The sequence below is a fragment of the Staurois parvus genome, unplaced genomic scaffold, assembly GCF_062004578.1.
Source record: "Staurois parvus isolate SC_StPar_1 unplaced genomic scaffold, SC_StPar_1.0 ptg000081l, whole genome shotgun sequence".
NCBI classification, from domain to species: domain Eukaryota; kingdom Metazoa; phylum Chordata; class Amphibia; order Anura; family Ranidae; genus Staurois; species Staurois parvus.
Window position 1 is genome coordinate 13,779,671 of NW_028317877.1, and position 14,761 is coordinate 13,794,431.

Here is a 14,761-nt window from a genome sequence, read left to right on the forward strand (position 1 = left end):
ATAGGCACGACACCAAGTAAAATTCAGGTACTCACGCTGCTTGCATTTAAGTAAAACATTTTTTTAGATATTTCAGAATAGAAAACTGCATTGTTGTGTGTCCATTATTTCTGTCTGGAGTTCAAATTTTAAAAGTAACTTTATGTCCTTAATAGCTGAGGCAGGTCTTAATCAACGAACAACATAAATCACCATTGCTGCAGTATGCGCCCCTGTATTTTATATGACTACAAATAGTTTAATGATTTTAATAATAAGTATAGTACTTTCCTACTCTTTATGCTTTTTCTGTGTGTCATGACAAACAAAATCATACTTCATATATTCTCTCTTATGTTGAATGTCGTGATTGTAGTGGTACATGGCTGGCATAATACTGGGTAAGAGATATTATTGTTGAATACCCAGAAAATATTTATAATATAATTTCCACAAAGGGCTCCACAGCAAGACACTGCAGACTAAATATCTCTTTGGATCTGCTGGATCTAGAGGGACTAGGAAGAAATGTAAATGTGAACACAACATTAAAGCAGATTACATAGAATAATGGGGAACCAGCCTACCTATCTGCCTAAATAAAGCAGGGTGGATTGGGTAAAAAAGAAAAGGAGTGATACTTACCTCTGCCCTCGCTGCCAACTATCCACCATGTCCTAAAAAAAGCTATTATATTCCTTTCCCTAAATTCATACGTTGGCAGTTCTTAGCCAAGAAAGGGCCATAGATAGTACTTGTAAATTCTAGCCTACCAGTTTGTACTCTCTGTTGGCCCCCTGTTCCAAAAAAAAGTAAGAGGTAAATGTTCACCAGCCTACTAGGGTGGTTCTCTTTAAGCTTTAATGAACCTGGACATCTCTTTGTGTGATTTCATTTTCAAACCAATATAAATTGGACAGAGTTGTTGGCTGCATTCATTTGAAAATCAAATTTCACATCCAGGACAAAGTTAAAGTGTTACTAAACCCTGGACCCTGCATTCACTCTATCTGGTCTCCCACAGTACACAGAACATGGAAATGCAATTATTTTAGTAAATATAAACTGCTAAATACCTTTTCTCATCAGCAGTTAGAGCAGTCTTATGACTTCTATCAGTGTTCTGCAGAGCACATGTTAAAGCTTGTAGGAGAAATTTTCATTGTGCTCTAGGAGGATGCAGAACCCCTGACCTCTTTCTGGACAGTGCTGATTGGCCCTGTGCTGATCCCATGCATTCTCCCAAGAAAAAAAAAACCTCTCTAGCAATACACACGAAGCTGAGCATGTGCAGAGTGTCTCCACTCAATATGTCTTATCAGGAGATAAGAGGGGGACACTGGAAGAAGGGGAGGATCAGAAAAGTCAGGATCAAACAGCCTTTTTACACAATGCAGAAGATTAACCTCTTAGGTTCCACAGTAAGTATAACAAGCATGCTTTACTGCATATACAGACTAATTTCACTGTTATGGGTTTAGTAACACTTTAAGTAACTATTAAAGGGAGACCATGTTGGTCATTCTGTTACATGTATCTCTACAACTCCCATATGTCAGAATGTCAGAGAACTAACCTCTGACCCAAAAAAGTATGGTCCCAGTATATTAAATTGAAGGTAATTTTATTACTTTCATATGGTAAATGCTATTTGTGCTGCTGCATTATTTAAGCAAAGCTAATTATAGTTAAAAAGTTAATTACACATTGAAAAATGTGATGTCAGAATATGGTGTTTTTGACATCCGTGAAAATCATACTGTTCCTTAAAAACACATACAGCTGAAGAGAATTTCTCAAGCATACAGTATGTAAGTGGTGCTTTTTCCATATTGCCTTTAGCGTGGCATTAAAAGGACCCTCTCTCCACAGTACGGTGTTTAAAAAAAGTTTTGCCTTGTTAAATGTCCCCCATGGCGATGTTCAGATCCCCATTCCCTTTTTTGAAAATAACTTGCCTATTAGACTTGAGAATGACTAGAATTCAGTATCCAGATTTGACCCCAATTGACTTGGATATCATTTACTTCTAGGTTTTGGTTTGTGACTTTCTGTTTCAATAAGGTTTTATTGAGCACATTGAATAATATGTAGGCAAACAAACATCTAGTTTCACCGTGATACATATGTAGATGTAAAGTACAAGGTGTACACAACCTGTTCTTGACGTAAATAGGAAACTTGCACAAGTGTACCACAACATGGAGACCCCGACAGTCTACAATGTAGGAATAACGTCCGACAAACTCAACAAGTCATTAGGTTCCAATAAGGATGGATAAGGGAGAGGGGAGACCCCACATTAGTGGAATAAGTTGTACACGGAGGAAAGCACCCAAAAAACACAAAGTACCTGGTAAACCTCCCAAGGGCGTCTCTCTTTAAATAGGAAATGGTGATGGGATCCCCATTTGATAAAATATGAAGTGTGAAATCTCAGCGTCAAATTCAAAGTGTTGACAAAGAAAATGGAAAAGCAGAGAAATAGAAAGATAAAGAGAGAAAAAAGTAAGGGTTGTGGGTTAGAGTTGGGCCAAGGCTGACTCCCCTCCACAGGTAGAATCTCCACGAAATGTTTAAATCTGGTCAAAGTAACCACAGTGGATCATTTTGATTCCCCACTAAATAGCTGGAAATCCAGGGATTCCATACTTTCATGATTTTTTACATTGTCATGTAGGACAACGGCTAATTTTTCATTATGAAGTTTCATGACATTTTTTGTTTCACCTGTGCTATAGTTGGGATACCCGATTTCCCGACTCTCGGTAAAGTTTATTTTGCTGCAGTAAAGATGAACCGGATTCAAAAACTCCTTGCAAACAGAACCTGGGCAGATTTTTCCTCCATTACAGGATTTTAGGCAAGTTAACTAACACATACTGGCACTGTTAATTTTGGTCTTCGTATGTAGGTTTCAAGGCCAGCCCACAGTATTTTCTTATGACAGGTGTTCTTCAAAATTAGACATCTATTAGAGTGGATGCTGTGGGGAACACTACAGCCCCTCATTCCAGTTAAGAACTGTGCATTACAAAGTTCAAAAGTTCTTGGGCTGTGGGGTACCTGATACTCTGCTGGGTGTAAAACTGCTACATTTTTCATTTGTCTGAATTTGTGTTTCTGGAGGTGAACCAGGGCTGTCTTCTGTTTCGTTAGGGCTTGGATGAGTAAGATTTAGATTTTTCTTTTCTTTTTTTCAAAAATATTTTTTATGTTTGCTTATTATGCAATGAGGGAGACTTGAATTTGGTGTTAAAGCAGAGCTCCACCCAAAAGGGGAAGTTCCGCTTTAAGGACTGCTCCCCCGCTCACCATTAAGGATTGGTACCTTTGGGGGGCGTGGGGGAGCGGGTACCCGAATTTGACAGGTACCAGATCCCAATTGCGGTCAGACTGCCTAGGCCAGTGATGGCGAACCTTTTTGAGCCCGAGTGCCCAAACTGCAACCCAAAACCAACTTATTTCTTTCAAAGTGCCAACACTGCAATGAAACCTGAATATCGAGCTTTTGGTTTAGAAAAAACAACTCGTACAGTAGTGCAAACTAATTAACAGTACAGGGATGACCAGAGACTGCGGACACAGTACAGGGATGACCAGAGACTGCGGACACAGTACAGGGATGACCAGAGACTGCGGACACAGTACAGGGATGACCAGAACTGCGGACAGTACAGGGATGACCAGAGACTGCGGACACAGTACAGGGATGACCAGAGACTGCGGACACAGTACAGGGATGACCAGAGACTGCGGACACAGTACAGGGATGACCAGAGACTGCGGACACAGTACAGGAGATGACCAGAGACTGCGGACACAGTACAGGAGATGACCAGAGACTGCGGACACAGTACAGGGATGACCAGAGACTGCGGACACAGTACAGGGATGACCAGAGACTGCGGACACAGTACAGGGATGACCAGAGACTGCGGACACAGTACAGGGATGACCAGAGACTGCGGACACAGTACAGGGATGACCAGAGACTGCGGACACAGTACAGGGATGACCAGAGACTGCGGACACAGTACAGGGATGACCAGAGACTGCGGACACAGTACAGGGATGACCAGAGACTGGGGACACAGCACAGGGATGACCAGAGACTGGGGACACAGCACAGGGATGACCAGAGACTGGGGACACAGCACAGGGATGACCAGAGACTGGGGACACAGCACAGGGATGACCAGAGACTGGGGACACAGCACAGGGATGACCAGAGACTGGGGACACAGCACAGGGATGACCAGAGACTGGGGACACAGCACAGGGATGACCAGAGACTGGGGACACAGCACAGGGATGACCAGAGACTGGGGACACAGCACAGGGATGACCAGAGACTGGGGACACAGCACAGGGATGACCAGAGACTGGGGACACAGCACAGGGATGACCAGAGACTGGGGACACAGCACAGGGATGACCAGAGACTGGGGACACAGCACAGGGATGACTGCTGACCTTTGGGGAGGGAGGGGGAGCGGGTACCTGAATTTGACAGGTACCCGCTCTTACTTCCGCTGAGTTTTTTTTTTTTATCTTACCTGTTCCTCGATCCAGCCGCGCGCTGTCTTCCCGGCTTCTGTAGTGTGGGCGCTCGTCGGACAGCCGGATGCCCAGTGCGCATGCGCGAGAAGCGCTGCGCTTTGTGATTGGTCCGGCGGCTTCTGGGATCTGTCATGTGTCCCAGGTACCGCCTTACCATTCACAAGGAGCACTGCTTCTTGTGCATGCGCACTTGGGACCCGGCTGTCACGCACACTACAGCCGGGAAGACAGCGCGCCGCTGGATTCTCCTGGCGTGCCCACAGATAAGGCTCGGCGTGCCGGCTGTGGCACGCGTGCCACGGGTTCGCCACCACTGGCCTAGGCGATCGGAAACGGAAGGTGTCCTCCCTCCTTCCCTCCCCATTGTCTTCTGGGACATGTGAGGTCCCAGTAGACTACAGGACCATTCATGAAGCGCAGCGCTACTCGTGCATGCAGTGGGCACCCGGCTGTGAAGCTGCAAGCAGTCACAGCCAGGTGCCCACACTGAGGATGCCAGCCTCCAGGAATCCCGGACGGCCAGTGAAACGGGCTGCAGGGGACACACCACGGGACCGAGGGACAGGTAAGTGGCTGTTTTTTAAAAGTCAGCAGCTACAGTTTTTGTAGATGCTGACTTTTAGTTTTTGACAGGATGAGTGGAACTCAGCTTTAACCAGCTTTATTGTCTCTTATACAGATTTATTTTGAACTTATATCTCATGATCACATGTTGCTTATTTATATATGAAAACCTTTTTTTGTTAAAATGTATAGTTTGCTTTAATAAAACAGTATCATTACTGGATTGCTTGTCTATCTAGGAATGAAACTGCTTCGGAGAAACCTTCATGAAACCTATTTAGCTTGTAGTGTATATCAGGTGTGTGCATGTAGTAGTTCTTTCAGAACAAGTAAAAAAGCCTGGGGCTCAAACATAATATGGAACTCTGATACTCACAATAAGTGCTATACTATGCCATTTATTCAGGTAGTATTTTTAATTTTTCCCCATGGTGTTATCAAAACTTTGAAGGCTGGCCATTTGCATAGACAGCATAAAACTAGAGGAAATTATATTAGATGTACTGCTCACAGTAGTCATTGCCATCTATCCCATAAGGACATTATAACATACCTTTAGTTGATCGCTACGTTCAACATTAACTTCTTTGAGAATTGGGCTTTAGCCAGAAAATGGTACATTTTGTTGACCTAACAGATCAAATCAAAGAAAACTCAAACTGATGTGCAGTCAACTTTTAGATGTTGTTAAATTGATTGCCAAGTGATTGTTGGTGATTGGAAATTGGATTTTACTGTTTATATATAAAGAACTATTTGTAGTCATATACTCTAGGTTTGATAAAGGATAATTATGCGATCCAAAATGTTGCCTTACAAGATGAAGTAATCCTTCTTTGCTGTCGACGGTGATAATGTCTATAGTGTTCTCTGCTTGGAATAAACCATGGATTTGTTTTGCAAGAAACAAACTCCCTTGTGCCAACTATTATTTATATGTGGAATATTGCGGGCCTCCCTCCAAGGTGCCTGGAGGGTTATAGTCATTGAACAGGGGCATCTCTCCTATTGTGCAATTCATTTCTTAGAGGATTAACACAAAAATTTTATGACACGTGGCAACATCTTTATGACTATGGGAACTATTTTTGACCCAATAGAGAGCCCCTACATCAGGAATGGGCAATTCATTATCCTAAGGACCAACATGAGAAACTAGGACTGCTGTGGAAGGCCAAACTCAATTTTAATTTTCGGCATAGGAAAGTCGGTATGTACTTACATACAGTACAACATACAGAGTACAAACACCTAGTGCTAGGAATAATAGGTATAACTGCTTATGAAACAGGCTTCTTTCAGACAGGCAGTTGGGCAGGGGGAACAGACAGCTGAGCCACAGTTTTAGCGCCTCCTGGCCACCCAGCCAAACTGTTAAACAATAGCCAGGTAGGGGCTGTATGCATGCCGCAGCATTTTTTCTTGGGCTGCAGGGTTTGACAAGCAGCACCCATGAGTTCAATACAATTGACACAATTTCAGTGCGGTATGTAACATTATAGAATTAATCATCCATCATCATACAATAAGTTGGAGATATAACATCTCCTCACTGTCTCTCAAATGCCCACTGAAAAGCACTGTGACTGGAAGGAGAGAGCCTGATATCAGTACAATAGGGATTTCTGCAGATCCTGACCTGGAGTGAAGAAAAAGGTGCACGACTCCTGGGGCTTGCAGGCGCTAACACAGGAAGAACTTGAGCGGGCAGGGGAGTGGTGGGAGAGTGTCAGGACATCACCTACGCAATGCTCTCTCACCAGAACTGAGCCACCCGCAGTACCAATCAGCTTCTCAGGCTCTCTCCTTCCAGTTCTTGCAGCTCTCCACACAGACACCTTTTAGTGTGCCTCATGCTGATGGTTGAGGCATCAAGGGCCGAATAGGGACAACCAAAGGGCCCTGCGGCTGCAGTTTGCCCAGGTCTGCCCTACATGGACCAATTCCTGGACTGTGTATGAACACCAAATCAAACAAACTGTAATTACAAAATTACATATGGGAACATGTACAGAGTGTCATACCACCTGGGGGAAGTTCAAACACTTCCCTTACATTAAGTGTTGATGAAGCTCTCTGCTTCAACATTAACATGGCAAAGAAAAGGATGGGGTTTCACATCCTCTGGAATTATACATTGTGACAGTATTTTATCAAACACTAATCTGCATGCTTACCTCCTAAGCATACATTACCCCTCCTCCCAGTATAAATCCACCCCCCTATTGAAATCCCCTTTTGCAGCAAAGTTTTTGCCCCCCTCCCCCAACTAAAACCCTCTCTCTACCCATATGCCCCCAGAAAAAATCACCCTCCAAAAAATGTTCCCCTCCTGGAAAAAATCCTCTAACCATCAAAAATCCCCCCAAAGTTCCCCTCCTAGCACAAACACCCCCCAAACATCCATACTAGCACAAATCCCCCCCCCCAAAAAAAATCCCCTCCTAGAACAAATCCCTTCCCCCCCTTCCATATCACCTTTTCTAGCACAATCCCCATCCTAGCACAAATCCTCTCCTCCTCCCAACACAAATCCCCCCGAAATACCACTCCTAGCATACCTCTCCAAATTTCCCTTCCTAGAACCATTCTTACCCCCCTGCCCCCATATTCCTCCTCTACCCATATGCCCCCAGAAAAAAAACCCCTCCAAAAAATTTTCCCCTCCTGGCACAAATCCTCATTCCATCAAAAATCCCCCCAAAGTTTCCCTCCTAGAACAAACACCCCCCAAACATTCATACTAGCACTAATTCCCCCCCCCAAAAAAAAAATCCCCTCCTAGAACAAATTCCTCCCCCCCTTCCCCCCAAAGCTCCCCTCCTAGCACAAATACCCCCCACACATCCATAATAGCACCCCCCCAAAAAAAAAATCCCCTCCTAGAACAAATCCCTCCTTCCCCCCTTCCATATCACCTTTTCTAACACAATCCCCATCCTAGCACAAATCCTCTCCTCCTCCTCCCAACACAAATCCCCCCAAATTACCACTCCTAGCATACCTCTCCAAATTTCCCCTCCTAGAACCATTCTTACCCCCCTGCCCCCAAATTCCTCCTGCCAGCACAAATCCCCTCCCCTCAAACTCCTTGTGGTGCTCCCCCCCCCCCACCTCACATGATACCATAGTACCCAAGGCAGCTGTTCCTCCTGCCCACCCCTTGTCCCGATCCTGACCTCAAGCCTTGTAAAAATTTCACAAGAAAGTTTGGTGCTAACATATTAGTTTTGGAAACAAAGGTTCTTTATTTGGTGATGAATGTATTATATAAATTGTCTGTAATCTTCAAACAGGTTATTAGCTATAAATCAGAGGGTAATGAGGATGTGTATTGCAGGCATTAGTAAAGCCATTGTAGGGCACGGTTCCAAATGATTATTGCACAGACAGAAAAGACAATTACTAGCACAGTTTAGGAGAAACATGAAAGATCAGTGACCCACAGTCAATCAGTTGACCCTCAATCCCATGATAAACTAACATAATGAAGAGCTTCTGTAGACTCTTATTCAGTTTGTCATGATATGTCTCCACACCGAACTGTGTGGTTCAAGATTGTGCTTGTCTTCGCTGCATGCTATTTTGTAATATTCTGAGTTCTTGGCAGCCTCTTAAATCTTCATGGAAAATAACTGCTGATTCCTGCCATACCAGTGCATCAGTATGAGAAAGTGACTGTTTCTTCAATACATTGTAATGCAATATCATGGCTGTATGCTGGAGTATACCTTCTCTCCTACTGGTGCAGAAGTCAGCATGCCGGTATTGTCTCAGCCACGATCATTTATTATTCAAGTACTGTATTCCCGGCTTGGCGAGATCTCAAATGACCTGCACGAGATGCATTAACTGTAGACAGTTATCGAGGGAAATTCTGAACCCCCACTTTCCTCATGCATATAATGCTTTCCGCTTAAAGAAGAGCTCCCGGAAAAATGCTTTGCTATACTGTATATTAGTAGATTGACAATGTATGGGCCATCTTTCAGTGCAATTCATTCAATATACCTACATCTCAAATATACATACAACATAGACACAGAAATGTATTCCAGGGAACCCCTTAAAATTTTAGAGGTACCAACTTTCCATAGGTGTAATGAAACCACCAGTTATTGTTAGTTAAAAATCATATTTTTTATACAATTGAAACTGCAAAATCCTTAAATGATCATAGAATTCTCCATTGATTACTAGAAAAAAGACACATTGAAGAGGTACTAACCCCCCAGCATCCATACAAATCCTCAAATTGATTTCAGTCACACCATCAAAGCTTGAAAGCTTTATTTTCAGGTACTTATTTAGTGTCAATTTATTCAGCGCTTCACATATATATTGTACATTCACATCAGTCCCTACCCTCAAGAAGCTCACAATCTAATGTTCCTAACTCATATTCCTACATACACATATTAGGGCCAAATTGACCGACCAGCATGTCTTTGGAGTATGAGAGGAAACCGGATATCTGGAGGAAACCCACACAGACCACAAAAACTCCAGGCAGGAGGTGTTGTGGTTGGAACTCGAACTGGTGATCCTAATGCTGCTAGTTGAAAGTGCTAACCACTTAGCTACTGTAAAATATAATATATATATACTGTATATATCTATTTATATCTATATATATATATATATACACAGGTGAAACTTGAAAAATTAGAATATCGTGCAAAAGTTCATTTAATTCAGTAATGCAACTTAAAAGGTGAAACTAATATATGAGATAGACTCATTACATGCAAAGCAAGATAGTTCAAGCTGTGATTTGTCATAATTGTGACCCCAAATCCACAATCTCAGCAAATTAGAATATTACATGCAATCAATAAAACAAGGATTGTACATAGAACAATATCGGACCTCTGAAAAGTATAACCATGCATATGTACTCAGTACTTGGTTTGGGCCCCTTTTGCAGCAATTACTGCCTCAATGCGGCGTGGCATGGAGGCTATCAGCCTGTGGCACTGCTGAGGTGTTATGGAAGACCAGGATGCTTCAATAGCGGCCTTCAGCTCTTCTGAATTGTTCGGTCTCATGTTTCTCATCTTTCTCTTGGCAACGCCCCATAGATTCTCCATGGGGTTCAGGTCAGGCGAGTTTGCTGGCCAATCAAGCACAGTAATCCCACGGTCAATGAACCAGGTTTTGGTGCTTTTGGCAGTGTGGGCAGGTGCCAAGTCCTGCTGGAAAATGAAGTCAGCATCCCCATAAAGCTCGTCTGTGGAAGGAAGCATGAAGTGCTCCTAAATCTCCTGGTAGACGGCTGCATTAACCCTGGACTTAATGAAGCACAATGGACCAACACCAGCAGATGACATGGCTCCCCAAATCAACACAGACTGTGGAAACTTCACACTGAACTTCAAGCATCTTGCAGTGTGTGCCTCTCCATTCTTCCTCCATACTCTGGGTCCTTGGTTTCCAAATGAGATGCAAAAGTTGCTCTCATCAGAAAAGAAGACTTTGGACCACTGAGCAACAGACCATGTCTGTGTTTCTTTAGCCCAGGTAAGATGTTGTTTGTTGTTCAGGAGCAGCTTGACAAGAGGAATACGACATTTAAAGCCCATGTCCAGGATCCGTCTGTGTGTGGTGGCTCTTGATGCACTGACTCCAGCCTCAGTCCACTCCTTGTGAAAGTCCCCAACGACTTTTGAATGGCCTTTTCCTGACAATCCTCTCCAGGCTGCTGTCATCCCTACTGCTTGTGCACCTTTTTCTTCCACACTTTTCCCTTCCACATAACTTTCTATTAATGTGCTTTGATACAGCACTTTGGGAACATCCAACTTCTTTTGCAATTACCTTTTGAGGCTTTCCCTCCTTATGGAGGGTGTCAATGATGGTTTTCTGCACAACTGTCAGGTCAGCAGTCTTTCCCATGATTGTGATTCCTACTGAACCAGACTGAGAGACCATTTAAAGGCTCAGGAACCCTTTGCAGGTGTTATTGCTTAATTAGCTATTAGAGTGGGACACTTTGAGCCTAGAATATTGCACCTTTTCACAATATTCTAATTTTCTGAGATTGTGGATTTGGGGTTTTCCTGAGCTGTAAGCCATAATCATCACAATTATGACAAATCACGGCTTGAACTACCGTGCTTTGCATGTAATGAGTCTATCTCATATATTAGTTTCACCTTTTAAGTTGCATTACTGAAATAAATGAACTTTTCCATGATATTCTAATTTTTTGAGTTTCACCTGTATATATACACAGTGGGGATCGAAAGTTTGGGCACCCCAGCTAAAAATTTGTATTAATGTGCATAAAGAAGCCAAGGAAAGATGGAAAAATCTCCAAAAGGCATCAAATTACAGATTAGACATTCTTATAATATGTCAACAAAAGTTAGATTTTATTTCCATCATTTACACTTTCAAAATAACAGAAAACATAAAAATGGCGTCTGCAAAAGTTTGGGCACCCTGCAGAGTTAATATCTTGTACTGCCCCCTTTGGCAAGTATCACAGCTTGTAAACGCTTTTTGTAGCCAGCCAAGAGTCTTTCAATTCTTCTTTGAGGTATCTTTGCCCATTCTTCCTTACAAAAGTCTTCCAGTTCTTTGAGATTTCTGGGCTGTCTGTCACGCACTGCTCTTTTAAGGTCTATCCATGGATTTTCAATTATGTTGAGGTCAGGAGATTGTGAAGGCCATGGCAAAACCTTCAGTTTACGCCTCTTGATGTAATCCCCCGTGGATTTCGAGGTGTGTTTAGGATCGTTATCCATTTGTAGAAGCCATCCTCTCTTTAACTTCAGCTTTTTCACAGATGGCATCAAGTTACCATTCAAAATTTGCTGAAATTTTATTGAATCCATTTTTCCTTCTACTCGTGAGATGTTCCCTGTGCCACTGGCTGCAACACAACAGCAAAGCATGATTGATCCAACCCCATGCCTAACAGTTGGACAGAGGTTCTTTTCATTAAATTCTGTGCCCCTTCTTCTCCAAACGTACCTTTGCTCATTCCTGCCAAAAAGTTCAATTTTAACCTCATCGGTCCACAGAACTTGTTTCCAAAATGCATCAGGCTTGTCTATATGTTCATTTGCAAAGTTCAAACGATGATTTTTGTGGTGAGGACGTAGAAGAGGTTTTCTTCTGATGACTCTTCCATGAAGACCATATTTGTACAAGTATCTCTTTATAGTGGAATAGTGTACCACAACTCCAGTGTCTGCCAGATCTTTCTGGAGGGATCGTGCAGTCAAACGTGGGTTTTGAATTGTTTTTCTCACAATCCTGCGAGCTGTTCTGTCTGATATTTTTCTTGGTCTTCCAGATCTTGCTTTAACTTCCTCTGTTCCTGATGACTGCCATTTCTTAATTACATTCCTAACAGAGGATATTGACATCTGATAATGCTTTGCTATCTTCTTATAGCCTTCTCCAGCTTTGTGAGCGTCAACTATTTTCAGTTTCAGTTTTCTAGACAACTGCTTAGAAGAACCCATGGTGCTGATTGTTGGGGCAAGGTCAGATGAGTCTGGGCATTTACAAACCTTTGAGATTGACATCACCTGGTCTGCCCAGACGATGATTGAGAACAATCCATGACATTGGCAGGTCTCAGCTTTGCAAAGGGGGCAGTGCATGCTATAAATTCTGCAGGGTGCCCAAACTTTTGCAGACGCCATTTTTTTGTTTTCTGTTATTTTGAAAGTGTAAATGATGGAAATAAAATCTAACTTTTGTTGACATATTATAAGAATGTCTAAACTGTAATTTGATGCCTTTTGGAGATTTTTCCATCTTTCCTTGGCTTCTTTATGCACATTAATACAAATTTTTAGCTGGGGTGCCCAAACTTTCGATCCCCACTGTATTAGTATTTATTTAGGGACCCTGTTATCTGTTTATTGTGAAATTGCTTCTTACTGTGTTTTTCTGAGTCTCAAACCTTTCCTGTTCTACCTCACATTAGTTTGGAACAAGCAGTACATGTTAGTTGATGGGGGCAATAACATCATTCGCCTAGGTGAATGACGGAGGATGGGGGGGGGTTAAACTTAGTAAAAAAACTGTAAAAAAAAAAAAAGGCCCAGACGTATGTGCAGGTGGGTTGTATACAGAGCAGTATAAATGGGTGAAAATCTGTTTTAAAGTGTTAGTAAACCCAGAACCCAGCATTCATATATCTGGTCTCCCACAGTACACACAGCATGGAAGTGCGATTATTTTAGTAAATATAAACTGATAAATACCTTTTCTTATAAGCAGTTAGAGCAGTCTTGTGACTTATATCAGTGTTCAGCAAAGCACTGGTTAAAGCTTGTAGGAGGAGTTTTCTTTCTGTTCTAGGAGGATGCAAAACCCCTGTCCTCTGTCTGGACAGTGCTGATTGGCCCTGTGCTGATCACACATACTCTCCCAAGAAAAAAAAACCTCTCTAGCAATACACACTAAACTGAGCATGTGCAGAATGGCTACAGTTCAGTCTGTCTTATCAGGAGATGAGATGTGGACATTTGAACAAGAGGAGGAGCAGAGAAGTCAGGATCAAACAGCATTTTTACACAATGCAGAGGATTAGCCCATTAGGTTCCACAGTGAGTATAACAAGCATGCTTTACTGCATATACAAACTGATTTTACTGTTGTGGGTTTACTAACACTTTAATTTCTATATCTTGGCCATAGGTTTACTTTAAATTGTGCAGTAGGCACTATTAATAGTACCGTAAAATAACCAATGTAATAAGGTCAAAGTCAGATATTAAGTGCTCTACATTTTCCTATTCTGTCAACTATTCAACCTATTTTGTTTTATCTCTTGTGCTGAAAATAGATACAGTATGGTGTCCTCGCCTGAAAATCTAGTAAGAATAATGATATGCCTGCTGGATGACAAACCTGTCCTCCTTGACTGCAAAAAATGTCAAGAGCTGATGAGTGACTTGTAAAAAAATCACAAAGCTATAATGTAGGGCTCTTCCCACAAGCTGCTGCTCCAGGAATACAGAGACTGCAAGGCAACATTGGAAGCATCAATTTTATAAGCAATAAATGTAAAAGATGTTGTTTTTGTATATGTCGTTTTTTTTTCACATATTAGAAAATTGTCTAGCTAGATGTCTTGCATCAGGAGCTGTTTTAACCTTCCAGGAGCCATATCTCCTTAAAGTGGAAGTTCAGTCAAAATCTAACTAAGGCTAAACCTGCTCCCAGCCCCGTTCTAAGACTATTCTATCTAACCTGTGAAAGAAAAGAGTACCTATCTAGCAGCCGGCTTCAGTGTAGAGGAGGGATCGCCAACAGCAAATGTCACCCATGGCTTACTATGGGGCATCCTTCAGCAGCCCCTCCTCTACGCTGAAACCGGTGCTGGGACCTGATCATGTGACTGCACTGGAATGGCCTCAGAACAGGTTAAAAAAGGGTCTTTTCTTTTCACAGGTTAGACAGATTAGTCTTAGAATGGGCGAGGGAGGAGGTTTAGTCTTAGTTAGATTTTCACTGAATTTCCACTTTAAAGACTCAGCCCACCCAAACATATTTTCATTTTTGGTAGGTGCAAAGTGATCATTTCTACTCCAAAGTCTTAAGGTGGGTACACACCTAAGAAAATCAGAAGAAAAATTCGGTATGATCAAGGATGGTTCAATTTTTGTATAGTGTGTACACAACTTTCGAC

At 42.4% G+C, this 14,761-nt stretch overlaps 1 protein-coding gene across 1 annotated transcript in view; it reads right to left on the minus strand.

Moving 5' to 3' along the window:
* The window catches only part of SLC24A3 (solute carrier family 24 member 3), a 526,682-nt gene that overhangs the window by 395,822 nt on the left and 116,099 nt on the right, over window positions 1–14,761 (minus strand). The gene's annotated exons all lie outside the window — the stretch shown is intronic.